Source organism: Piliocolobus tephrosceles, chromosome 7 (assembly GCF_002776525.5).
Source record: "Piliocolobus tephrosceles isolate RC106 chromosome 7, ASM277652v3, whole genome shotgun sequence".
Taxonomy (NCBI): Eukaryota; Metazoa; Chordata; class Mammalia; order Primates; family Cercopithecidae; genus Piliocolobus; species Piliocolobus tephrosceles.
This window is the reverse complement of record NC_045440.1, coordinates 72,294,972-72,309,292: the sequence shown is the minus strand read 5'-3', so window position 1 is coordinate 72,309,292 and position 14,321 is coordinate 72,294,972. Positions and strand designations below refer to the sequence as shown.

At 35.1% G+C, this 14,321-nt stretch overlaps 1 protein-coding gene across 7 annotated transcripts in view; it reads left to right on the top strand.

The window, feature by feature from the left end:
* The window catches only part of EYA1 (EYA transcriptional coactivator and phosphatase 1), a 350,164-nt gene that overhangs the window by 193,604 nt on the left and 142,239 nt on the right, over positions 1–14,321 (top strand). The gene's annotated exons all lie outside the window — the stretch shown is intronic.

Sequence of the window (14,321 nt, the reverse complement as noted above, 5' to 3'; positions counted from 1 at the left end):
GATTGTTTCTCAATATCAATGAAATAATTTGCCTAGTGTTCTTATGGCTTTGGCTGTGAAAATATAAATAAGTAAAAAAAAGTATTGTTTATGAAGTATACAACATCATTTAGGTGATATACACACAATTTATTTACTTAAAGATTAAATAGGCTACTTTAAATGTAGAACAATTACAATTATTTCTGTGTAATTAATACATATGAATATTTATATAAATTTTATATAAGTAGAAATACCTACTTTGATCCATGTATACTTAAGATTAAACATATAAGGTTATATGTATTGTCGCTACCTCTTATGCAGTCATTTAGGTACTATGCATATTTTTACAACTTCAACATATGGAAAGATATGTTACATATTGCATTATATTTATTTCTACTGTAGTCTATTGAAAAATTATTTCTTCATAGACAATATTTTGCTTATTTATTCATTACTAAGCCTCAGGACCTTGATGACTCAGAGCATACCTTTCACTAGAAGTTCGATAAATTGTCCATGTTAGAATATTCCAGAATTCCATCCATATACAAAACTCTTAACCATCGTTTCCCAGTCACCATGGTGATCCTTCATTACACAACTTTTTTTAAAAAATAAAGCTAACTGCTGTAAAATTATTGTCTTTTTTGATGTGATATTCCAATATGTATTAGTGAAGGCTTTTAAAACTTATAATGTTATATAATTTTTAATAATAGGAAAAATATAAAATCAGTTGTTTCTGATATGAGATGCTTTGATTTTTATTCCAGCAGTGATTCTTTGAATGTGTAAATATTCTGCATTTTTCTTTTAGCATAAATACATTCATTTCAAGTGTTTATGAAAAATGGGTACTATCAAAAATGGAAACTTTGCTGATGTAGCAGAAAATTAATCTCTGCATGAGGTGCCTTTTCATCTGAAACTTTTTTCTTCCCATTTTGATAGGCAATCAGAGAGAAATTTAAATTATCTATAGGAAAGTAGTTCTAGTGTGTAAGTGGATTTTATAGAGCAAATAAAATAAAAGCAAGGAGTCCTGTTTCCTCTCCTTTTGGGCTTTGGCTTCAGGTAAAGCATGCCTACTGCGGAGTGCAGACTGGGTGTGGATATAGTCACCCAGACTGCGGCAGGTCCCTGCGCCGGCAGGCCTCATGTGAGAGTCAGTGTGAGGGGGGCCACTGACAGGAGCTGCAGAAGGCCCATGGGTGACCTTTAACAGGCACTTACATCATTGTGAAGTCCAGATAAGACAGTCATTCAAATTAACTTAAATATAAGGAAGACTAATTAAAATATTTTGCTCAACAGAATATGCCAGTACATATATGGAAGAGCAATTATTAAATACTGGTAGTTAATTTTTTTGTACATGAAGAAATGAATAGGACTAATACGTTTTCGTTTTCTCAACATTTTATTGGCAAGTTCTCTCCTACAAAATAAGAACCACGCAGTACTGAAACAGAGTGTGTGTTTAGGGTTCCCCTTAGATAGCTTTATGTGAGTGATGTGTGATTTGTTTTCTAAGCACATGTGGAGGAATAACGTATTTCTGAATATTTACTTTTTATAGCTTGATATCACATTCATATTTAGGAATACTGCATTTTATTAGATTTTTGCATAACTAAAATAAGTTCAAACTATTAAAACATTTTAGGTAATTATGTGATCTCCTCAACCAAACTGGAAAATACATAGAATTTATTCTTTATCTTAAACTTAATTGTTTTATGTCTTGGAAATGAATTTTTTTAGACTTGACTTCAGACAAATGCACAATTACTCATCTCACCCTGTTTCAGGCATAAAGTACATAATCTTCGTTAATGTACTTTACAAGCGTTGTGGTGGCTAGAAAGTGAAGGTAGAAGGTGTCGATGTAAATAAGAATAAATGAAGTTTCTCAATCTCCTGACATATTGTTTTATTTTAGTAGTCAGTTTGAAAATATGGACCCAAAGTTCCCTCATGATTGATGTTACATGTCTGTTTAGATACAAACAATATTGGAAAGTTCTAGGTTTTTAATTAAGTGTGTGAATCAGTTTATCATGCTACTTATATGTCTCATAATATATCTATTTCATTCCTCTCTGTCACCACTAGAGGAGTTAAGCTTAAAATTAGTGAATTCATTAATGTCTGACAAACTTCTCTGGCATATAGTCATTATAGATTTTCCTATTTCTTCTTTGAAATCTTATTTAGTTTGAAAACAGCAGTGTTTACTGATTAAAGGAATGAAATCAAGAAATTCATTACAATTTAAGAGTCTTTAAAATGTCAATCACCTCCCCTAACTCTACAATGAACATTTTCAGCTACATATGCCATGATTTATATTTAAGTGACTTCTCTGCAGCCCGACTAAAAATCATCTCAGCCCAATAGAAATTAATTAGGTCAATGGAACTTCCATTTAGTTTACACAGTTGCTGGCTTTGCCTGCATTTATATAGGTTGTCTTTTTTCACTCAGAGATATTTTTTATTTCCTGCCACCACTTGTTCCTATAATGAGGCTAAGAAAACAAGAAAATCTCCTATATCAAAAACCATAACTTCATCTGAAGAACAAACAAGAAGGGAATGGAGTGGAAAGGCAGAGAATATTAAGTTTCTTCTTAAGTCTGCTGCCAAATTATCCTAAGACTCAATGTTTGTAGGTTCTGTACTCACACGCTAGTGCCTATTTTCATGGTTCATCTAAGGGATAAAGACAGAAAGACACTGAGCTACAGCCTCAAGTACTGTGCTTTTTTATTTCCTAAATGAAATGTTCTTCAGTTATAATAGTTGTTTCATATTTCAAAACTTTCAACTATTCACAGTTTTATACATCCTTCCAACCCCTCTGTGAATTGTTACTGTTGAAGTTAACCATTGATTGGTTTCACCCAGTTTATACATCTTTGCAATATAAAAATATAAACAGGTAAAAATAGAAAATAGTAGCATAAATGAACGCTCGACTTGCAATGAGGAAAGCACCGTAAGAAGTGATATGTTTCCAAATGAATTAATGCATATTTTTGTTACTATTAACTCAAGCTTGACCTAGCAGACACTAATGGATGGTTATGAAAACACCAACCATGGCCTGTCTTTCAACTGTTTTCCCTCTTCCTTTGGACAGTTAGTCTGAAAAACTTGTCTTGAAACAGATAGATTTGTCTTTAGGTGATGTAAAACCAAATACAATTGGAGGCCAAGATGGAACAGAAATTCTGTTCCATGTATTATATTGTTAAAGCATAGCTTTTAAGAAATAGGCTTCTTGGTGATGCTTCTATTAGATGATCATCAAATCTGAGAGGATTTGTAATGTTTGGGAATCTGTGCAAGCCTTTACATGGTAAAGGCTTTGTGTTGATATTTGTGTTAAGCATGAGAAGTAGTTGGGAAAGGTTCCTTCGAAGGACTCAGGGCTGTGGCCCTAAAAGGATTTTTATTTACGTACGTAATTAAGGCCTTGTTTGCAAAGCAGTGATTCTTTCCATCTTTGTTTTCGCTGGTTGTCTTAAGTCCATGAGAGCTTAAGATTGGTCAGTTCATATATTGCTGGTTTGAGTGTTTATTTTTGGTTGTCTTGGAGTAAGGAGTGAGGAAGGCCAAAAAAAGTGTGAGCAAGCAAAAATCAGAGCTCTAATTCTGAGTTTTCTCTATTGTAAAGTTAGACTCAAACTCAAGAAGAAGCTTAAACTTGTCTTGAAAGGGATAGATTTGTCTTTAGATGACGTAAAACCAGATGCAGTTGGAATCTTCACTGCACATAGGGTTTCAGGAATTCTGATGGTAATTCAAATAGTAATTTTGAATTGGTATATCAGATTTCCTAGGTGATAACAGATACAATCTTGAATTAGGTAGCTAAATTTTCTGCGTTTAAAATTTACTGTGTATTACATATTTTAGGCTGATAGGTTCAGTTTTATACATTATCAGAATCATTTTAAGCTGTTTTTATCGTTTTTACAAAACTTAGAACACTAGTAAATTATCTGGATTTGTTTTTCTCGCTGTAATTTTAATTTAGTAAAATATAATGCTATCCAACTAGATTATTTTTAAGAAATCTGATTTACAAGAAATATCTGAACTGGGGCAGATGTGTATAAAACTATGGTTTGAGGCTGTATTTTATAGTCTATGTTTATATATTTGTGGTTAAATATTCTGTTGTCAATAGAAACATGGTAATATAACTTTATTATTGTTTACATTCTGCACAGGATTTAGTTTCTGGAAGATTAAGGGACATTGTGAATTAAAGAGTTTCTAAATGACATTTTTAGTTTGTCTGTAACCACAGAATTGGCCTCTTATAAATTGTTCTTAAATAAAAGCCATGAAAGAATGAACAAATAATTTGTTAGGATTTAACATTTTCCTATGTTGTATATATAGGAATAATTTTCACATGTCTGTTGCTAATTAATTATAATAATGCTGGCTAATATTTATGAATAACCTATTAGTCACTGTGATGACCATTTTCTATGTTTTGCTTTATTAATCTTTAGAAAACAAATTTAAAAACATTGTCAGCAAAATAGCTAAGAGTCTGGGCTTGAATTCCAGCTTCACTATTTGCTGGCTGTGTGAATTCAGACAAGTCAGCCTCTGGGTGGCTATTTTCTCATCTGTAAAATGGGGATAATAACAGAACTCACATCAGGCTTTCTGTGAGGATGTGACATAAAATTTGCAGCATGATTGGAACTTATAAGTGCTCAGTATTTATTAACTGCTATGCCACATATAATTAAGTCACTTCTACAGTGTGATTCCCATTTTATGCACAAAAAAATCCAAGACTTAAACACCAAGTTTAAAGGCACATGGCTTATAATTGGTACCACTAGCATCTGAGCGGGTACTTGAATTGAGTTCTGAGTCCAGAGCCTGGGTTTTTAATCATATTATTCTCTGGAGAGAATATGTGATTTGCATCATCTACAAATGCCTTTTCTAATACCTTTTACTAAACATTGGTGCTTTCATTGCCACAATGGTGCCTTCATGGCTGGATGATGCCATTCCCTAGCAAACAGCAGCACTGCAAGAACGAGTGGCAGAGGCTCTGATGACAAGGACTTCGTTATAAGGATGACTCTTCAGGGTGGTTACAGTCCGGTCTTGAAGTTCTGATGTGCATGAGTGTGTGAGATTCCTTCCTGTGGTCCACGTGCACATTGTATTGCATCATTAGGTTAACTTTAGGGGATTGTTTCTTGTTTTCAAAGCTTTAGACTTAGTTATAATTTCATCAACTGTCTGCCTGTTAAGCCTCTCTGAGATCAAATGGAGATGGGAAATCATCTCTGCTTTTCATTATAATGGTCATTATCATATGCACATTTGGTTTGGGGCAGTGTTACTGTGAAATTTAAAAACTGGTTGCAGTTTTGCTACTGCTCAGAGTAAATGTTTTCTACCTCAGAAAATATTTCTAAGTAGGTGGTAAATTTGGTCACACTTTTCTTGACTTTGAGAACAAAATTATACCAGCCAAACAACACTGTTGGCATTTGTTGGGGCTCCATTGGAGCAGTAATGACCAAATCTGAGAGTTGAGAACATGCTTGGGATGTTCTAGGATCAGCAAGGAGCCCATTGTGGCTGGAGGAGAGAGAATGGCTGGGAGTAAAAGAGGTAAAATCAGAGGAATAGAGGGGTGGCACGTGTGAGCCTTGTAGGGCAGCAGATAGGCTCTAGCCTCTCACCTGCAGCTAACTGTATCTTTCATAATAAGAATAGGAACTCCGGTGCTGATTGCCTGCAACTAGGCTCAGGGTTTCTAGAGTGAGGCTTCCTGATAACTAAGGTCTAGGTGTAGACAACTTTTCCCTACTTCCAGTTGCTAATAGTATAGAGAATCACGGTTCTGTGGCATCTCTGTGCTGCCTGGGCCAGAACTTTGGTATGAGCAGAAATATATCTCCCTGAGAACGTCCAATATTCTGGGAGAAACCTCTGGTTTCCTCCCGGGAGATATGTGAACATTTAGTGAATGGTAGTATTTGGGCAAATTCATATGCGTTTGGTGACAGATTCCCTGCTTTTAAGTAAGTCCTGATTTCTTATGATATCCAAGGATGCCTTGGTGTGAGCAGTATATAAATAAAGTGGGGTCTGTTACATTTCTTCTCACCTTGCTAACTTGAAGTAAGAGTCAAGAGTAATTCATTCTCCTCTCTTTCACTCTAAGCATACAATATAGTAGAAAAAAATACATACATATTACAAATTTTCCACTTTTGCTTTGGGTAGGAAAAAAATTATCTGTCACATGTCAGTGACTGTCAAATATTGCTTATACTATAGTAGAGAGAAAGCAAGTCTTCATAAGGTTATCAAGGGTTTGTGTTAATTTTTAGGACACACAATTTGTGAGAGCTTTTTATGATTATGTTCATGGTAATTTGCTAGTTTTACAGATTTTGAATTTTGTTTTGTTTTGTTTTTGCATGCCTCCAGTATCCCATTATACCAAAAAATGGTAGACAGACTCTACCAAACACATTCCAAAGAGATATGTTTATGTACTCCTCATAATACAAATTAGGAACTTTTTTCTTAACATTGTAACATGAATCAAAATCTATAATCCTTACCCATTTTATCATTGTATTTATTACTAATAAGGGCATTTTAAGTGGAAAGAATCCTTTTTGTCAACAATAAAGAATATGAACTACATTGATTAAGTTTTTGAGTACATCATATGCCCTCTACCTACATTTATCCTCAAAACAATCTTTAGGGTAACTTTTATGCACCTCATTTTAAAGAGTTTAAGTGACTAGTCTGTGTATACAGTGTATTAACTGTGTTGCGGAAGAGATGCAAAGGCCTAACAAGCTGATTTCAAAGCTATATTCTTTATACTTTAAAACATGGACTCCCCAATAGCACTGCTTAGGTTACTAGTCAAAAAGCTGAGTTCTTGCTGAAATAGTTTATCTTCCCTAAGAAGTGTTTATGTTACCTTATCTAAGATTGTGGCCAAGATGAAAGATATGCAACATTCATTTATATGTGTGCTTCACCTAGAAGAGTTTCTAAGTTTCTTGAAGTGGGGACACACGTGTTCACTCTAGTGTCCTTAGCATCTAATGGGAGAATTGGCAATAAAGTCAAATAAAAAAAAATTGTTAAATGAATGCCTCATACTACTAAGCATATAATGTACATGAATGATTATAAGAGAAGGACATTCATTAAGTCTGTTTACAATGCATTAAGGATTCAATAAGTATCTAGAGCCTGTTTTTCAAATTTTTGAAATTGATCATTTCACAGACAGTTCATATAGTTGCTATGGGCTGTCCATCCACAGAACATCCACAGTCAACATTGTTGCAGGTTGTGAATTTGATCTATAGTGACTGACTTGCTTTTGACCCGTAGTAAATAACTGCTTCATAAATAGAAACTTCAACTGTTAGTATATTAATAGTGATGAAGCAACTTCCACATACATCTGTTCCAAGAAACTACTGAATGGTATAAGGATAAGGCAGTTAATAAACCAACTTAGGGTTGGTGTGTAGATGGTAAGATGGTAAAGGAATAATTGGAAGTAAACCTTTTGAAGGTGGGGAAAAATTGCAGGAAGAAGGATATATATATATATGTATTCTCTGAAGTAAAAAAATAAAAGTATGTATATATGTGTGTGTGCGTGTGTGTGTATATATGTAGTATATCTGTACTGTATATCCACAATTACATTGTTTGAGAAATATTTATTAAGTGATTCTGTCTAGAAATATACCAAACTCCGTTCTAGCCAAGGAGAAGTTTGCTATTTAATGTGATTTACCATCATACTTTAAGATAAGGACTATATTCTGCGGAGGAGGCGGACGTCTAATCCTCACTGAAGTGATTGTGGATTGTGGGGATGCACACTGGTGATGCTTAACCTGAGTCCTGAAGGAGAGGTAGGAGAATACTGAGTGCCATGCCAGGAAGAAAGAGAGAGCTTGAGCTTTATAGCTGTGACAAAGACATTCCAAATGGCAGAAGAGTGTGTGTGCGTATGCACGCGCACATGCGTGCATGTGTGTGTGCGTGTGTGTGTGTGTGTGTAAGATGAGAAGCATGCACAGAGATGGGGCTTAGATGCCAAAGATGATGATGAAGGGCTCAAGATATGAAGTTCAAGAATTTGGATTCAACTGTACAGGAGCTGTGGGAGCTGAAGACTTGTGAGTCGGAAAGTGGTATGATTGGGTTTGTGTTTTTGAAATGCACTTAGATAGTATTTTGAAACTGTTTTCAAGGGGTAGTGGGCATTAAGAAGGGACCCTAGGTGAGAAGAAATGAAGGCATTTTATCTGAAATCATGTGCTTATTTACATATTATTATCTTTTTCTGAACATATCTGATACTTGCCTTACAGAGAGTATCGTGGAAAATGAGTAATATTAGAAATATAGGAAGAATTGCATGCTTGTGAGAGCAGTTTTGTAGTCAGACTTACCTGAACTAAAAAAATCACAATCACAATTCTGCTTTTTATTTACGGCAACTAACATATGCAGGTTGAAAACAGAGCAGGGAGCAAAGAAAGAGTCCTGAAGGCTGCCTGCCTCTGTTTGGAGCTCTGCCACTTATTAGTTACCAAGTGTGATGACGAATACTTACTTAACTGCTCTATGCCTCTACTTCCTGGTCTGTAAAATGAAGGTGATGATACTGCTTGCCTGTAGTGTTGCTATAACTGTTAGATGAGTTGGTAAAGTGCTTTGAACAGAGTCTGGCTCCTAGAAAATGCTCAATGTCCACTGGCTATTATTATCGATTACTTCTGAGCCTCTGCCTTCTTTGCTGTAGAATGGCATTGCCCCTTCATCACAGGTGCATGACGGTTAGTCTATCCAAAATACTAAGTGTAGTTACTGGTATCTACTACATGCTCAAAACATAGCAGCTATTATTAAATAATGTTATATTTTTAAAAGGAAACATATCTTCTGGGACTGGCTACTGTAATGTCTCCAGGTAAGGAAAGGATATATTCTCCTCCTTTGGGATCCTGCATATCAAGCACGGCCTTTGCAGGTATTTGCAGTACTTGAGGTACTTAGTAATTACTTGTTCAATTAATACTCAGTGTGGGTAGGGTTTATGTCTGGGTGCTCCTGTGAGTTGGTGAAGGATGGGAAGAAACATGATCTGAGATGTATGTTTAGTAGATTGATTACCTTTTAGGCAAGTAAGCCATTTTCCCACATTGATATGGTTGAGGTTGTGAGTCTGAGCCAGCTCATCTGCTTCCAATCTTCATGCACTGATTTATTTTACCACCCGCTAATTTGCAACATACACTGATATACTTTTATTCAGTGCCCTGGTATTCTTGGACCTTCTTATTGCTGTACCATTCACTGATTGTCCAGATCTGTATCAAATGAATGATTAAGGATGATAAAACCATATTCAGAAAACACTGGGCTTTTTGGCTGATTTACAAAAGATATGGCAATTAAAGAAACGTGAAACTGTGTGATCATGGACTATTTAACATCTTTAAGCTGCAGTTTCCTCATCTATGAAATTACACAATAATAATAAATATCTCATAAAGTTGCCATGAGGAGCAAACAACCTATTGCTTGTAAAGTGCTTAGCAAAATGCATGGCATATAGTAGGTGCTCAATATTCAATAAATATAAACTACATTTAAAATTATTACTCATCCATTCTAAAAGTCTACTTTAACATGGCCTGTGTCATAAATTGAGAATGTTGTAATTCTGTCTGCATTTTTTATTGGTACAATCTTTTCATACTGTTGTGCCATGCTTCCATTATTATAATAAGCTAAAAATGTTTTGATCTCACTTTGCTTTCTAAATATAATATGTATCTGTGGAAAGTCATTGAATGGCACATTTAAGATTTGTGCATTTGATTATATAAAAATTTTACTTTAAAAAGTCAAAAATAAATATGAACTCTAGTTAATGATATGAATGCTGAAGTGTTTAGGGGAAGTGTATTATATCTGCAACTTCCTTTAAAATATATTAAAAATAAGATAGTTTTTTGAAGGATAGACATAGAAAAGTAAATATAGTAACATGCTAATTGTAGAGTCCAGGTGATACATTTATAGGTGTTCACTGCGTAATTCTTCCAACTTTCCTGTCTGTATGATAAATTTTCTAGCATAATATTGGAGAAAAATGGAATCTAATATTTATTTATTTTTTACTGTATACAAATAAACTCTGCCAGATTCTAGAAGAAATATAAAGAGGTGTATGGTACTGCTCTTGTGTGAAAGATGATTTATGCCAATTGGGTCATTTTAGTTATATCCAACTGTACTATTTTGTTTTCTGTTGCTTAGAATACTCAAAACAAGGTAATTTATAAAGAAAAGGAATTTATTTCTTATAGTTATGAAGGCTAAGTCCAAGGTCAAGGGCCTGCATCTGGTGAGGGCCTTCTTGCTCGTGAGGACTCTCTATATATAGAGTTCCAAGATGGCACAGAGTGTCACATGGGGAGGGCACGGAGCATGCTAACATGCTAGCCCAGGTTCCTCTTCCTCTTCTCATAAAGCCACCAGTTTCCCTCTTCTGATAAACCATTAATCCATGAACCCATTAGTCCATGAATGGATTAATACTTTTGCGAGGGTGGAGTGCTTGTGATCCAATTACCTTTTGAAGTTCCCACCTTTCAATACTGACACATTGGGGATTAAGTTTCAAAATGAGTTTTGGAGGGAGTAAATATTCAAACCATAGCACCAACTAAATCAGTTGAAAGAGTAGGGGGGTTAAGCACTTGGGGAATAAAGCACCAGCTCCAAGAGCTGAATTTTCTTCAAGCCCAGCTGCTGAAATGGCCTGCTGTACCCTTCAAACCAGTTTACCTAGTAACTAGTGAAACAGCCTGCCATGACTCCAGGACTACTTTTACCTACAGCCACCAGTCACCAGTCAGCCTCCCAAAGCTTCTCTAGTGCCAATGAGCTTTTCAAAACAAAATGTAACATTTCTTTTTCTAATAAAAACCTCCAACCTTCTCTTTGTTCTTAGGACATACTGAAGACCATTCCACTCTGTGTATCTGTACTGAATTGCAATTCTGTGATTTTCAAACAAACAAAATATTTAATTTAGATATTTGTCTATTTTATGTTGACCATGACACCTGGCTTAAGGAGCTCACAGGCTTGTTAAAGAAGATAAGACTTTTTAAACATTTAGCAAAAACTAAAAGGTAATATGCCAAATAAATTATGGAGACTAGGATTTTCAGTCTGTGGCTTACACTTCCTCAGTAGTTGGAGAACAAGTACCAAAGTTCTGCAAATTCAAAAGGTTTGTCTGTAGGGTGAGGAAATTAACAGGCCACATATATATTTAACTCTTTCACATATGGACATTCTGTTATGTTTATTAAAATACACATTTTTTGTCTACAAATTCACAGTAGGTTTTTGTCATACACTTTGGGTTCTGAAATATTTTGGTGTTAGAGGGCTTCATTCTCAAGAAGGTTAGAAGCCACAGATCTGAACAAAAGTGCTCTCAGAGTACAGAAGAAAGAGCTCTTCAGCTTGCTAAGGTCTGGCCAGGCTTCAAGGAGGAGATGGAATCTGAGCTGAGTATTGGGAAATGGGTAGAATTTGAATAGGTGGAGAAGAGATGGAATGCATTCTAAATGAGGAAACAATACAAACAAAGGTAGGATAGTTTGGGAGACTGTTAGGAAACCAGTTTAGCTGAAGAAGGAATTGATAATAGATAAGGTTGGAAGGATCAGTTGGAGCCAAACTCTGGAGGACCCTGAATAGTAAGCTAAGGAATTTGGATTTCATCCTGGAGTCGGTAGAGAAGCCACTGAATATTTTGAGCAAGGGGCTGATATGGTGGAAGTGTTTTAGGTGTAAATCTGGCAGCAGTTGCAAGGATAGACTGGATTGGGGGACAGATGAGCATTAGTATAGAGGCTCATGTAATCTTCTCAGATTGTATGTGTTAGGAAACTGAGCTAGTGTGGAAGGATGAGTTGCAAAACAAAAAGGAACATGGAGTTGTAAAAGACATTACAAAGGAGCAGTTATGATTTACCATATATTATTTCTTTTACAAAAAAATGTCAATTAGTCTAGACCACCCCATAAGTAATTGCACATGCTGCTATTAATATATGCTGTACTTTCCATGAATGTTTTGAAATGGACCAATGTTTCTTTTTGGCCATGTATACCCTTAAATTCAAGTTTAGTCTGGATGTGTTTATTTGGCTTTCATAAGATTGTACCAGGTGTACCATTGAACAGCTAATGTTTTTTCCTGCCCTCCTTTAAGATAAAGATGGCCTCAACTTTACTCTTCGGAGAGATAATGATCATATGCTATATAGCCACTGCAAACACAAAAGAATGTCTTGTTTTCTAAATGGGAATTAACTAAAGAAAACACATTTAGTTCATGGCTATATGCACTTTTAGGTGAAGCAGAAATAATCAAATGGGTACTTGTAATATTGAATTAATCGTGCATTTAGAGTGAGATGTCAAATGTATAAATTTAGCAATGTTGCTTTTTTCCACTTTCATATTTTATGCAACAATTTTATTCTCTTCACATCTCCCTCGCCGCCCCTTTTTAAATCATTTGACACAGTTTCTAAAAACACATTTCTATTTCTGCCTCATGGTTTGAGAAAGAGACTCATTAAATCTGTGAGCGATACTGTCATTGAATCTAACCCGTAACATAACGTTGCATGTTTGTGCTTTTGCGATCCTCTACAGCATCATTGTGTTGCTCTATAAAGGGTTCTTTTAAGGCTTCTTTGCATCCATACCCAACATTTGCTTTTGTGGGTTATGTCCCATGAATTATTACAAATGTATGATAATTTATTTACCTTTCTTTTTACTGATTCAGGTGGGATCCTCTCTAAACCTACAAAAATTTCAGTAATTGATAGTTTATGCTAATGTGTCTTCTCCAAATAGTACCCTTTTCAAAATAACATAACTGACACATGTTCTGTAAATTAGACGCTTTGCAAAACCTGCTTATCAGTAGACTGAGTGATGATTTGGAGGGAATAAACTGTCATCTTGATTTTAGCATAAACAGTGTTTTCATTTGTCCTGTGCAATGTCCCTAGTAGTATGAAGTCACTTGTAACCTGTTTTTTAAGTCAGTTTATCTTTATTCATTCCCTCAGTAAATATTGATTTCCAACTGCAAACCAAACCTTGGGCTAAGTCCTGTAGAGATACAGTCATGTAAATAAAAAAAAAATGTAGCCTAGTGTTTTTGGTCTTAGAGGATCTTTTTATGTCATGAAGCAGTTTATCATATATTGAAATGGATAAGACTTTCCAATATGAAATGAGGTAGAATAGGACATATATTCTAAAGGAGGCACAGACACAGACATAGTTCAAGGAATAAGAAACCACCCCTGAGTACTAGATCAGAGAAGACTTAAGGAAACAGGTGGGATTTTAGTTGAACCTTGAAGAAACTGTGGGATTGAGTCATATGTAAAATTCATAGAATATTCAGGGAAGGGTACTACAAAGCTGTAGATTTGAAGAAGCATTAAATATCTTAGGAGGCCAGTTGGTTTAAATGATGTCCAGTATATGGATATGTGGTTCTTTATCTGTAAATGGGGATATTAGTGCCACACAGGAAAGTTGGGACAATTAGATGAGATTTTGTATTTTTTCAGTACTCTTGTATTCCTGCAAATTATTCTTTGTTATGCAAATATAAAGAGCATGAAAGAAATGAAATGAAAAGTAAAGCAAAGAAAATAAGAAAAGTTCTGTGTCAGAGTATAGGGGGCCTTAAATACATGATTAGAGATTGGGAACTTAATTCAGAAGAAAGTGGAGAACCTGCTGAAGACCCCAGAGCCAGGAGTGACTCATGCACATCTAAATTATGAAAAGATAAATATTTGTTTCCAAAGCAGGGAGAATAGATGCTGAAAGTCCAATTTGCTGACTTTCATAAGAGAAGAGGCAGAAGGTAATTAGGATAGTGACTGTGAAATTAGAAAGAAGATGCTTGTAAAATATTAGAGTAGTGGAAATTATAGAGTGTGGCCAGGACAGAAATGATTGTGAGAGAAAATGCAGACAGGAAGGAGGTGAAATTTATAGAACCACAGAGTAGACAAAGGAAGAAAACCTAGAGAAAAAGAAATAAAGTGAGGAGAAGAGAACTACTGCTATGTTATATTGAACAATGATTTTTTAAAAAGTGTCAAGGAATAAGGCTCATTCTATACAATTGAGGAAAGTTAGGATTAAGAAGAG